The sequence below is a fragment of the Eutrigla gurnardus genome, assembly GCF_963514095.1.
Source record: "Eutrigla gurnardus genome assembly, chromosome: 1".
Lineage (NCBI taxonomy): Eukaryota > Metazoa > Chordata > Actinopteri > Perciformes > Triglidae > Eutrigla > Eutrigla gurnardus.
In genome coordinates, this window is record NC_139915.1 from 25223670 (window position 1) to 25237797 (window position 14128).

At 41.2% G+C, this 14128-nt stretch overlaps 1 protein-coding gene across 1 annotated transcript in view; it reads right to left on the minus strand.

The window, feature by feature from the left end:
- slc6a2 (solute carrier family 6 member 2) overlaps positions 1–14128 on the minus strand; it is a 161125-nt gene that overhangs the window by 59864 nt on the left and 87133 nt on the right. The window lies entirely within an intron of this gene.

Here is a 14128-nt window from a genome sequence, read left to right on the forward strand (position 1 = left end):
TTATAGAGGCCATATATCAGAAGTCAAGAACCCAAGACACAAGAATAATATATGTAAACAAAGCAAAAACAGTTCAATACACAGTTCCATGGTATGCCCTGCAAATGATCAAGAAATGATGGCTTATCAATACGTATTTTAATCAATATTGATTGAGAATACCTCACCGCCAACAAACCAACAACGTGAATACAAAATGTAGATGTATAATACGTTACGTATCATGGTTTTGTTTGAAATGTCTGTGCTCCTTCTAAGACTAATGTCTCCAGGGGAGGTGTTGCCTGTCAGGTGGTGTTTGGTGAGAACGGGAATCAATGGAAAGGGGGTTGAAGTGTAAACAGATTATTAACACTGTGTTCTGTGCTCATTGCACTGTATTACATACCTCTATGATTCCCAATAGATGACCTGAAGCACGATAGATTTTCAGGCGTGAGCACTGCAGAAATCCATTGGCAATTCCACCCTGATCAATTATCCACTCATGCTCATCACATTTGCAGTTTAGCTTGTTTTGATGCGCTGCTGTGTGCAACGACAAAACAAGTTACTGTAGCAGAGTCGATTTTCCAAAAAACATGACGGCACTTTTACAAGTCTGTGCTGTTAGGTCGTTTAAACTGCCACTAACAAATGTTTAATTTTAAGAAACAGTTTAATTATCGTGGATAATGATCTATTAAGCTACAGTGCTATGCATAAGTTTAGGCACCCCATGCCTAAGTTTTGCTAAAGAGGAATAAAAAATCATCTTTTGGGAATTGATCTTAATGCCTTAACTAAACAAATGAGAAAAAATCCTACCTTTTAGGACACCAATTTTCTTTGTGAATGAATAATGTATCGTAAAGAAATAAATGTTCTTCATTAAAATACAGGGTGCAAGTATTACATGCCAGTTATTACATGGATACAGGATACTAAGCATTCTTAGTATCCTGCCTTTGGCGTTAAAAAAAAATCCAAATCCTCACATACCCTTCGCATACCTAGAGACTGGCATGGTGCTTTTCAGATTTCTTTACGATACATTATTCATTCACAAAGAAAATTGGTGTCCTAAAAGGTAGGATTTTTCCTCATTTGTTTAATTAAGTATTAAGATCAATTCCCAAAAGATGATTTTTATTCCTCTTTTTAGTCAACTTTAGCATGGGGTGCCTAAACTTATGCATAGCACTGTATGTCACCCCTGTTTTAGCCCATTAGTTATCAATCCCAGGCAATCATAGGATAACTTTGACACTGAACAAAACGTGCTCATGATTCTCAGGACATATCTATTCATCTTTTTTTCCACAATTTCTAAGAAGATTTGTGGGCACTTGTTCGCAACAGACATCAGATAGATATTATAGATAATGATATCCTCAGAAAATGTAGGTCACACTGAACCAAAGATGTGTGCATCATGTCTTTACATACAGAGAACTACAAGAAGAGAAATGTCCCTTTCCTAGGTGTCTCAGAAATCTCCCCCATCGCTTCAAACCTTCTGCAACCTCTGTAAATAGACCACTTTGTTAAGTTAAGTAGACATCTAACTGCTGTTTACTAGTCACATTGTATTGAAAAAAACATGACTCACCACCCTCTGTCCCCCGATATAATTGATGGTAAGTACAGCTTCCCCTGCTAAATGCTACTGTTAATGCCAATCTACAATACTGCGGTGCTAAACCCACAAACCCTTTACCGTTGCTCTGCTCACTGGGCAGCTACCTCTTTGGCCTCGCTCTCACAGTGAACACATCTGCCTGCTCTCTCTCTGTATGCTGACCTATCCTTTCGTTTGCCCTCTTCACTCTTATGATGACAGCCACAGATTCATTCTTCAGGCTCTGAACTTTCTTGGAGCTCAGCTATTTCAGTCTTCAGAAAACACAAAGGACACCCATCTCCTCATCTGCGGTCCATGGATTACTGGCTTATTTCATCTCGATGTCTGACCAAGCATCTATGTCTCGCCTGTGCAGCATGATGGTATAAATGTACAGATAGCACCGCTGCTTCATCTACTCTATTCCCATGGGGAAGTTTGTTTTTCACATATTTCTCTGACTAAGCATGGGCAGCTTCTATGATCGTTATGCCAAAATCAACAGCAAATTAGTCATGAATCAAGTTATGAAGAGAATGTATTTATTTGCCAGAAGTCAGACTTGAATTTTGTTGAAATAGCAGGAGAACCTCGTATGATTTGGACACAATGTTTGTGACAAACATTTAGAGTGATGACTATCATCGTCAGGAAGTTTTCTAATTGCAATGCTCAAATTCAGAAATAGTGCAGATTACTATTTCAATGTTCAACATGACCCAATTCAAACTGCTTAATATTCTAATACTAAACTGTGATTTAATGACATCATCCTGGGCTTTAGGAAATTGTAATGAGCATTTTATGCACATTGCGTGCAAAATCCTTATAGTACATCTTTATAATGTAAAGTGGAATAGACTCAACTGAATACCCTCATCATCACCACCATAATCCTCAAGGATGTTAATTCAACCTATTCATATTGATTACTAGACTAGACTAATGCTGAATGCTGCTGAATGCTCCTCACTGATTGACTCCATATCGTCGAGAGGTGAGTGCATGCGGCATAGATTCAGCGAACTGGAGACACCGATGTTAATAAATTGCTCTGATATATCAATTCCCATGGTTGCAGGCTTATGCTGCACCGCATACCTTTCTATGTCACATATTATATTCGTGCCACTCATGATAAGAAAAGTGTTTCCTGGATTGTTTTATCTGAGGAGAATCCCCTGCAGCATTCCATGTTTTCTATCATGCTTTCCAATTCCATATAGATACTAGCTGGAGACAACATTGTTGACATGGTTTTCAAATTTGTTTCACTTTATATTATAATAAAGTATTGGGATGGATGGAGGGAGAATTACAGGGAGGAGGAACCGAAAGGAGAGCACAAGAATAACCACAGAGATAAAAAAAAAAAAAAAAGCTGTCTTGTCCTATGAAATTGCCGTTGTTGAGAAACTTGCTGCTGGAGCTTGCTAATACTGACTTAAGGGCTCATTAATTTAAGGCTAAAATAATGAATCAATTGATGTACTATTAAAGATAACCATGAAGTAGGTAAATGGCTTGATATTGCCTTGTCAGTTTGCAAATACACCTGAAAGTTATGTGAAAATCCAAATAGAATTTATAGAAATAAAGTCCTGGGTCAACTGTTTCAGTTTCTTCAAAATAAAAAAATATGCCTAAGCAATCCAGTAGGTAACCAGACGACATGGTGTAGTATTTACACCCAACCCATTCTGTTAAGTGAACAGATAGAAATAGCATGTGCAGAGGCGGTGACGTGTAGTAATTTTTCAGTGCTCTGCACTTCCACAAATATGATGGGATTGAGCGATGGAAAGAAAAAAAAAAGAAAAAAAAAAGAAGAATAGCTTTTAGACAAAGAGCAATGTTGAGTGAAGAGATAGCGTGAGCAGGATAGTCCGGGGTGGGGGGGTCTGTTTTCCTGCTCTGAGAGACGAAAAGAATAGTCGCTGGGCAGATAGATGGAAGGAAAAAGCGTTACTGTGGCACTGATAAAGTGACTGAGGACCACTACTGCCACACTTGGACAATTCCAGACGCAATCTTCTCCCCTCTTTTCTTCTCTTTCCTCTGCTGCCAACCCGTTCTTGCAGGCATAATAATGGCTGTTTCTGTCCCCTGCCTCTCCCTCTCCCTCTCCCTCTCCCTCTCTCTCTCTCTCTCTCTCTCTCTCTCTCTCTCTCTCTCACACACACACACACACACACACACACACAAACACACACACTAAACCTTCTAGTGTCAGCCAAAGATCTGGGGGAAAGTAGGAGGGGAGCCACTTTGAGATATAGTGGAGCCCTGACAACCTTTCATTAAACAGGCCAAATTAGAGGTTTGTAAACCCCCTGCAACCCCAGCCACCCGAGCTCATCCACCTCCACCTTATCCTTTGTGTCACCAGCCTGCAGATTCTATATCTCAGGTCTGTCACAGTAGGGTATCTCTTCAAGCTTGTGTGCTAGAAACTGTTTCTGATCTGCACTTGCACATTATCACTGAGGTGTAAAAATGACTTCAGTCTGTACACCACAAGCTCAGCTAAAGGGGGAGGGGGGGGACATTAGCACAAAGGTTCACAGTTGACAGCATGCAGATTTGCTGACGCCTGTAATAAAATAAGGCCAGCCGGGTGTACAAGAGTTGACATTGCATATAGGTGTACAGTCGGGCATCTGCATAAAAAGCCTCTGCTTCTGCCAGCAGCCATCATGGTCTCGACAGATTAGAAATTGTGTGTGTAAGGATTCACCGCAAATAATGAGAAATGAGTTTTAAATTGTGGCTCAGGCACTGTGAAAAAATGGGCCCTGTCAATATGTAGTGTGTGTGATGCAGAGAGAGGAGAGGAGGGGGGTCGAGGGGGGGCGAGAGTGTGTTCGAGGATTTAGGGGTGAGAGAGATAGGGAGAGACAGAGACGGAGGGAGAGAGAGAATGAGGGATCAGGGGATGACTTTGTTTTGGTTTACTGCTTATTACCATCATAATCCTTTGTCCTGTTTTCCACTCTGCAGTCCGGGCACACCTCTCGCCTCGTCTCCGCGTTAGACACTGTGATTGCCTTGTATTTAAGAAGCCTTCTGTGAGCCTCTGTTCCGACAAATGCTTTTCCAATACCAATCACAGCTGAGTGCACCTCATTTGAATCTGTGAAAAGGGGTTTTGATTCCATCAGCAGAATGCTCCTCCAAGCGCGGCACAGACCATTCAATACTGTGGCGACGTGTGAAAGCCTGAATATTCTCACCTAGTATATGCACACACTGTAAAGGGTTTTTGGGACGAGGGCTGCCGAGCCTCTTCAAAACCGTGTTGTTCATTAATCCCCTTTTTATTCTCTACATAGGGCCTCATTAGCTTTTTCTCCTTTGTGGCATTTGGAAATTATAAGCTGTGCTCCACACGACTTTCAAATGTGTGATGAAACAGAAGCATTTTACTGGTCGTAAACTTTGATGAGGAGTAATCGTACACTCAGTTTTAGTGTTTGATAGTGTTTATGCCACCTGGTCAACCTCTCATCTGTACGTATATACATCGGGTCTGCCTTTTACTGCGTTTGACTCCACGTGGTATGGACCAGCTGCTGATATCTCCACTGCAGCAGCTTGTTGACCTTCAAACTTATCAGTGCATATCTTTTGTCGGAGCAATTGTCTGCCTTTTGGTCTGTAAGGAGTTTGGATAATGCATCCAAATTAAAATCTTTTGTAAATCCCATTGCTTGATTGCTTGAGAGCCACTGAGAGTTGTTCAACATTAATGGTGAAGGACTTCCTGATTCCCAAAGTCATTTTCTCTTCATTATTCAGGCATGTATTAGCACCTCGTTTTCCATGAAGAGATAACACCCTGCGACTAAACTGCCTCACACAACACAGTTAGCTCAGGAAACAAACAGCTCATCTGAATCCTCTTATCTGCGTCAGTGTGTCCCCAGTGTTGAGTTCCAATCTAAGTTGGGCTCTTTACGCATGTGGATCAAATTAAATGAAACTTCCTAGCTATTATCACACCTTTTTTTAATGACTAAATGTTTATTTTGTTTATTTCTAAATTCAGTGTGTGTGTGTGTGTGTGTGTGTGTGTGTGTGTGTGTGTGTGTGTGTGTGTGTTCTTCTGCTTCTTAGGGCGTATTTGCGAGCATGTGTGTTCTACTGCTTCTTAGTGCGTATTTAAGAGCCAAATATTCTGTCAGATATCACACACAATACAAGTTACAAGCCAATAAAAACTATTATTGTACATTGAGGTGTCGTGTACTACTGCGCCACCTGCTCTGCAGAGACATAGTGACACGTCAACGTGTACCAGCAAGAGCCAGGCCAGCTGCCTGCCTTCATAAAGTCATCTGTGCGAAGATGCAAAGTATCCAATGGAGGGTATTGCACACGATGTCATCGAATGTGCAGTTACAGGGGTCACTTCCCCATGTGTGGCAAACACAACAGTCAGCGTCTGGTGGCATGCATTCACATGAAAAAAAAAATGCTAAAATGCTACAAAAAAAAGCCATTTTGCAATGGGCTGCATGAGCAGAAATATTTTTTACAAACTGCTGAAGGCTAAAGAGAAGAGAACCAGTGTGAAGTGAGATTCTCTGAAGGGCTGAGTAATACGAACTCGCCCGACGTACTTTTCTGAATGGAACATAATAAAATCAAATTATTTTTAGAAAATGTGTCCCACAGGCATCCAGAGTATTCTTTGAAGTCCTTGTGATTTTGATGAGGCAGACAAATCCTGCATTAGAAATGGACAAACGTCTACACTCTGTTGACAGGTTATTAGGTACACCGAGTTATAACTAATGCAGCCGAATACAGCAGTCCTGCAATAAATCCTACCTTCATGACTCATAAGAGTTATAATATTAAGTTTTTGTTAAAACAGGGTTTTTTTAAAGCATTTTGGAGACTGCAGTTTGTGGTGCAGTTGAACTGTATTGCATTATATTCACCCTCCCTCATTGATACTGATAAAATGTTGGAGTAGACTTAATTAGTTATAGCTTGATTTAACTTATATAGCTGTTTTTTTCCCGAAACAGACCAAAATACACATGCTGGGCTGAAATTTAGCATTATACTGAAAAATGTAAATGGCCCAGTGCCTAGTTTGTACTTAAGACCTATAAAAAGGTATGTGTGCAAAAAGACTATTGTGCAGACAGTTATTACATTTCTGGCTACTGTGCATATTTTAATGTCCACAGGCAACTGCATAGTACTGCATAGTAATGTCTTGGTTTTCTTCCTTATTGCAGTTCTAACCATTCATAGCAGCTGTAATGACTTAACTATGCTGCTTTCGAGGTGACGTCCCCCTCTATATCAAAGTATTGATAAATATGACAAAATGTACAAAGCAAGAGCAAAAAAATAAATAAAATAAATTGGCCCAGAGCAACAAACATTGTTTGAAGTAATAAGGAATATGAGAAACTCTCTCCAGACAGCAAAGCTAATGGCATTAGCTGATAACAAGAGAAACCCTTGGAAGTGATTATGCCGCATGACCTTCAGCATCCTTTTCTCCACCTCTTTTTTTGCTTTGGAGGCAATCTGCAGTTTGACGCTTAACGAAACATGTGTAGTCTCGCTACACATGGCTGTACCCCCCATCTGCACCACCAAGTAAGAGAATTCCAAACCGAAACGCTTTAAAAATGTGGCTGGCTGTCCCGTGTTTTTGTCTGATGAAAGGGAGCAGCATGTTTGCAAAAGTAAATGTGTATTTGTGTATAAATTACGTATTTAAATATACAATTTATGGATCATGGTTTTCAACAGCTAAAAAACTACATACATGGTCTAATAACACCTTGCTAGATATTCAACAAACATTAGTTTTTAATTTGCGCTGTTTCCTATACCATAGAAATTAATGGATTAGATTGTGTGTATGTGTGTGTTTGTCTGTGGGTGTGTGTGTGTGTGTCTGTGTGTGTGTCTGTGTGTGTGGTCCAACAGAAAAATGGCTTCAGGCAAAGATTAGAGACATACTGAATAGTACGTATAAAATGTTTGCTATAATAACCAAACAAAGTATCAGACATGTCTTATGCAGATCTTAAATTTAATTTCAGCATTAAAATTACTTTTCAGCAGATACAGTATGCCTGCAATATGTCCATGTCAATGCTAAATCTATCAGCTTCTACTAAAATTTAAAAAAAAAAAGGAACAAATCCAACTTGGGAGTCAAAGCAAAATGAAATGTCAATCCGGTACGAATACAATATCTGTCAACTGCATTCATTTTTCAGTTATATCAAACACAATTTCATGGTTGACATGGTGGAAGAGGATTAACACCCCATTTATATACCTTTAAAGGAAACACAGACCACTAATGCCGTAGCTTCTAATCCTCCCGGCACTCCAGGCATGGATGTGCTCAGTCTGCTAGTTTGACTCCGAGTGTGCTGGCTGGCCTGGATAGCTGATGACTAAAGTAGTGACTGAGGGAGTGCAAAGGCTACAGGGAAATCAAGAGTTGTTGTACCCAGCAGCTAAGAGGGGGACTTGACGGTGTCAAAGGATTATGTACTGTGGGGCTAACAATACTAATGGCACTTCTTTTGCATTATGATAATTGCCAAGACAAAATTGCCACCTAATTTCTCCCTGTTTCTAATTATTGGGCTCTTCAATGCAAGCAGGCAGTGGGAGCAGAGCATTGGCAAGCAATTAAACTCCTGCAATTATGGCTCTATTGTAAAGCGCAGCTTTACCAAGGATTTGTAGGGCAGAGAGTGATTGCTCTCCGACGCAATTAAATACAGGATAAATCTGGTGTGGACCTGTGAACGGATCTTTTAAAAGTTCACTGCTGTGTTTTCTAACAACCAGTCCCCAGCTAGGAAACATAACCAAGTCTGTTGAGAAGGTCACTTGCCAAAAGTGCCACATCTTCTGAGCCGAAGCCACACGTCTGTTACAGCAAACCCACAGAATGCTCGTTATTGCAACCAAACTACTCTCACTGTGGATAGAAAAATAAATAAAAAAAACAACACTTATTTGCATAGAGAGCATTTCCAGGGAGGCATGCTGGGTAGGATTAGTGCCCCTCTTCCTCTAGCGTGTCGGAGTAAGCAGTGACCCGATGCAAATGTGTGCGCTAGGAAGTTTAGAGCTATGAACTGTGGGATACAGAGGAGCGTGGCCATCTGGAAACTCAGTGACAGGAAGATGTTTATGAGAGACTGGGGGGAACAAAGAGCCACAGCCTACTTTGTCTCATTTTGTTTTACAGAAGCCACTGATCCAGAGCAGTGTTGTTAAAAGGCTGCTTTGGGACCCGAAGGAGGAAAATATAAATAGATCAATGAATTGGTTGGAGATACCGAAAGCTGCAAATGGTATAATGTTGAAGATGAAATGGAAGAATGTAGTATATGTAGTAAATCAGTATAGATGAGAATGACTCGTCAAAAACATGGTATTGTCTGGCAAATGAGGCTACAAAAAAAATCTGTGTTGACTGCTTCTTCCTCACAGTTTACTGTGGCCTTTCCCTCTTGTTCCATTCCGTCTTTTCAATGCTTACAAATATGTCCCCATATTGTTGTGTAGAACCACTTTGAGTGAACAACAGTGGTGCTACGAAGAACCACTATCTCGGAGAGTAATTTTAATGCAGCAGCATTAAAAAAAAATGTTGCTTTGCATTAGCAGTAACAACTACGACCCTGATAAGGCTGTACCAGAGTGATCTGTAAACAGGGGGGCTTCTATCAATGAGATAAAATTATGAGCAGTAATACTGGAGGACATGCATGCATGTTTACTTTGAATACCTCGAGGGTGTGTAGGCAATTTGACTATCGCACAGGAAAAGCTGAGTCTGCCAGAAAGATGAAAACTACAATACAAAAAGATGATTACAAATTGCACATTGAATGAAATGGAATGGAAAGATGGTAGCAAATAGCTTCCTTGAAGGTCGGACACATATATTCAAAATTATTAAACAAAAAGTAAAGGTGGTTTGTAGTAAATGGGCTAATACATACAAAATGAAATCAGCATGCTATACTTAAGTAAGAAAATAAGCCCTTAGAGCAGGGATGCCAGGGTTACGGCCCGCGGGTGATAAGGGGAGAATTTTTTTTTTAATTATTGTTTTATCTATTTAAAAAAAATATATATATATACCGTAAATCCTCTAATACTGGCCTGTATTCTATTACCGGCCAGTCACATTGGCCGGGGCAAGTGTCGACAGGCAGCGTTATTTCCACCCTTCCCATTCATTCAGTCAGGTTCGCGTCGCAAAGATTTTGGCTGAGTTCTATATTAAAGGATTTACGGTATGCCCTGCAATGCATTCGACTCACGGCGAGTGTGGAGAGATGGTGCGCCGCTGCCTCCCGCAAGCTCTCGAAAATCTTTTAAACTGAATGTTGTTGTAAAATAAAGACAGATTCAGCAACTGCATAGCTTATTTCTCGCTTAAAATGTTTCCAGAAACACGTTTCGGTGAACTATTGTCGTAAAATAAGAGAAAGTTTTCAAACGAGCCGCCATGTTGGTCGGTTTGAAATCCGGGAGCAGACAGGACAGCTGTGAAAGCGACCGTCCAATCAGGTGCAGCCACGTAGTGTGCACGTGATTTTATGAAGGAGAGCACCTGTCAATCATCCTCCTTTGTAATGTATGTAATTTAGGCCTCATTGTGAGGCTATTTTGGTGCCAATGCAATTTCTTTTTGATGTGTAGGCCTTCATGAATAATTTCAAATAGCCTACCTATCCATGTGTTGAGTCAATGTTTGGCCTTTTCAGTCCGAAAGTGTAATCCGGCCCCCTTAGGTCTCACTTGAAAAAAATCTGGCCCCCTGTCCAATTTCACCCTGGCATCTCTGCCTTAGAGCAACAACAACATGACACAGCCACGCCACCAACATCAGTTATGTCTGTTTTAGTGCTGTCAATATTAACGCGTTAATCTTTGCGTTAATTATGAAATATTTAACACGTAAAAAATGTTTTTAACGAAATTAACGAGAACGTGTTTTGTTTACTTCCCTTGGCGGCTGACGTAAGACTTATGACGACGTGTGTCGCAAAGCCGTTAGCCATTCGTTTTTAACGGAGTTCAGCGTAAGATTTTGGCAGCGGGGAGGGGGGGGGGGGGGGGGGGGGATTTTTGTTCTATGGAGTGAAAAGGATTTATCATTCTGACTTCACAGCAGAATATTTCCTTGTTCTTTTTTCCATATTTGATGGAGCGCATATAAGAAATATGCCTTTTTCAAGCTGACAGTTAATTTTGATGGCCTTGATGGTTTCTTTGGAAATCTGTAGTTCACATGAGAGAATCTCTGCTTAAAGTTAAAAAAGCTGCTATTTAACAATAGTATTTGAATTTCAATACTTCCTTTGTGTTGATTCTACAAAAATTCCATAATTTTACATTTAAATATCCATTATAACATACTTTATTCTTAAGAAGAAAGAAAGTGATTAATTGCGATTAATTGCGATTAATTACAGCAAATTGTGCGATTAATTAGTTGTTTTTTTTAATCGATTGACAGCACTAGTCCGTTTATATGTTGATGCTTACTCTTCAGATACACCGTTCCATCTCGTTGTGACACACGTCCGTTTGTTTCTCTAAAAAAATATACAGTAAGCTGCATTACGTTCCAAAATTGAAAGCTGTAGAATTAGTGAATACTTGCTCAGAGGCATTCATTTACTTTTTGCATTTGTTTCAACATGGCAAATTAAGTCTTGTTATAATTGATCAAAAATGTTCTATAAAGTCCATTAACTTTTAGCCGGAGGACAAACAAAACAGAAGCACCAAATACAAATGTGATTATCAACCGCTGCTGCCAATTTAAATTAGAGACAGCACTTTTAATCAAACTGTGTGCAATAACACACCTAAAAAGCATGGATCGACGGGGGTCAGCTCTACCCAAATCAATTTAAAAATACCATCCTTTTATATCATGGTGGAACTGCAAACACATCAACACTGTTCGTAAGGTGGTGTGATAGCTTTGTAAAGCTGTTTAGGTGATGAAGCTAAAGACATCACTTTCATTGACAAGCCTCATAAATCAAAAGTTGCCGTGTCTGTTTTTTTTTTGTCTACCATATGCTTCCACTTTTTCCACATTGTAACGCTTGGGGTTTTCTGTACATATCTTCTATCACTTCTGGTAGTATTGCATTTATTTCAACCACTTCTCTTTCATGCTCTTCGCTCCTCTCTCTCTCATGTTCCATTTTCACAAGCATCTTCAGTGAAAGTTTCCTGCCACTGTGTGAGACACATCTGCATTGCAGTGCTAAGGGGAAAGCAGCGCCTGAATGAGACGAGATGTGTATGAAAAAGGCTCGAGACAGAGATGCAAAATGAGAGAGTGACAATGAGGGAGTTTGATCTGTCATTTAACAAAAAATAATGGATGCCTGAGTGAAAGAACAACAGCACTCCAAGCATCGTTTTGTATATTACACTGCTGGTTTACTTTTTCATGTGCCTTTCACAGAAAAAAATAATGTCCATTTCGACATCCAAAAATCGAATACAAACATAACCATTTGCCTCAAAATGCTGTCACAGGGAAATCAAAGAGAGGGTCATTCACCCCCACCTCCCTCCGAGCCGTTCTGTTATTAATGGCGTCATCATTTTTCCTCTGCTCACTCTATTTCCCTTCTGATAGCGGGGCCTGCTTCATCGTGTTCTGCCATGTTTCTGTAATTGCTCCAACAGCCTGCTTTATGCTGAACATATAGTTTTTCTGTGTGTGTGTGTGTGTGTGTGTGTGTGTGTGTGTGTGCCCATCCAGTGGGCGTGTGCGCGTCTGTAAGTGTGTGCATATGCATGCGTGTGTGTGTTGCGCCATCTCACACCCCCCACCCCCATGTGGGCCGGCTGTGAGTTTGTGGGGCAGAACCAAGCCGCAGGCGAGCTCCACACGGAGCGAAATGACAGCCTCCAGGCCACCATTGGTTGATGACCGTGAAAACACTTGCGGTTAACGTAAAGTGAGCAACCGGCTGTCACAGTGAGGCACCGCGCTTATGTGTAGCCCTGACAACAGCACAACAAGCCCTGTCTACGACGAGACTCTGCAGTGCTGCACCACACAACAAAAGGGACAGCCCAACAATTCATAACGACCACTTCAGACATCTGAAGTGCACGGCAAATAGGGGAGAGGAGCAAGACACAACCTCTGCTATTTGTCACAGTCTTTGGGAATAAATGTTTTTTTGCTTTACTTAAATTCTGGTGGGCAGAAGGGAAAGCCGAAGGTGGTTGTTGAAGGAAGACAGGGAGGTGAGCGCGTGGGAGAGAATGCCAAGGTCAGGTAAAGTGAGGAATAAGTGCTTGGCGAGCTACAGGAGCATAGGCCAGCTTTGTGGAGGAGGTGTGAAGGAGGGAGTGACAAAGCATGAGCGTCGCTGCCTCCACCCATCATTAAATGAAGCCACTTAAGGGAAAAAAGGCTTCGCTCTAAAAGGTCAATCCACGGCACTTCTGCAAAGCACTGATGGTTTTATTTAGCCATCAAGGGGATAGTTTTGTCTTGATGGAGACACAAAAACAGACCTGCAATCCTACTTTTATAATGTATCACTTACCCGCCAGCAAACAAGTTCCTTAAGTTAAACTGAGCAGTGCCAACATCATGTAGTAAGGAGGGATGATTACAGAGCTGCTTTTGTCATTTATTTTAACCTCTCTGTGGTTAAATCAGACTGCTTTAACCCCCTGCCCTCTCGCATTTCTTTCTCGTCTCGTCTCTGTACACACACACACGCACACACGCGTGCACGCACACACAAACACAGTTTATTATGCAGTAACATTACCAGATCCCCTTAGGCAGCTGTGCATCTCTGTATGACTGATGAGGGTAATTTCTCCCAAACAACAGAATGATCACTTTGGTGGTGAGCGCTACAGACCCTCCCCTCCTCCCTCTGTCTTCCCTCTCTCCGGTTTTCTTTTAAGCTTACAAAAAAGGCAAGAAAAAGACAGATTTGTCACTACGTCTCCTGCAGTGTTTGGAATGTCTCCGCAGATAAATAGCTCTCAGACTCCGTCTGAAAAAAGAAGAGCAATAATCATTGCATGGATCCATTGATCCTTCAATGATGATTGCGATTCAAATGCTATTAATAAAAAGACATCCACATCCAGTTTCCACTTTGCCAGAGGTGTGGGGGGCTTTTCCTTATTTTTTTCTTGATGACCATAGGGATGCAATATAATACACATGCCACTATGTATTAGCCTCACAGTAAGGACTGGGCTGAGCCACGGTGAGTTTATACTCTCTGTGTACTACTGTGCACCATGGGATATACTGAGCAGAGTGTAGTTAGGACTGTCTGCCTCTCCCTCAGCCTCATAGGTTCAGCCTCAGTGGGCTGTCTTTACCTATTCTCCCATCTGTCAGTCACGCACAAAAACAAATCCACCTGTCGACCAGGAGACTGGGCTGAACAGGGCAACGCTACAGCTGTCTGGGCCTGACTCTGTGCAGAAGGGAGCGAGCCA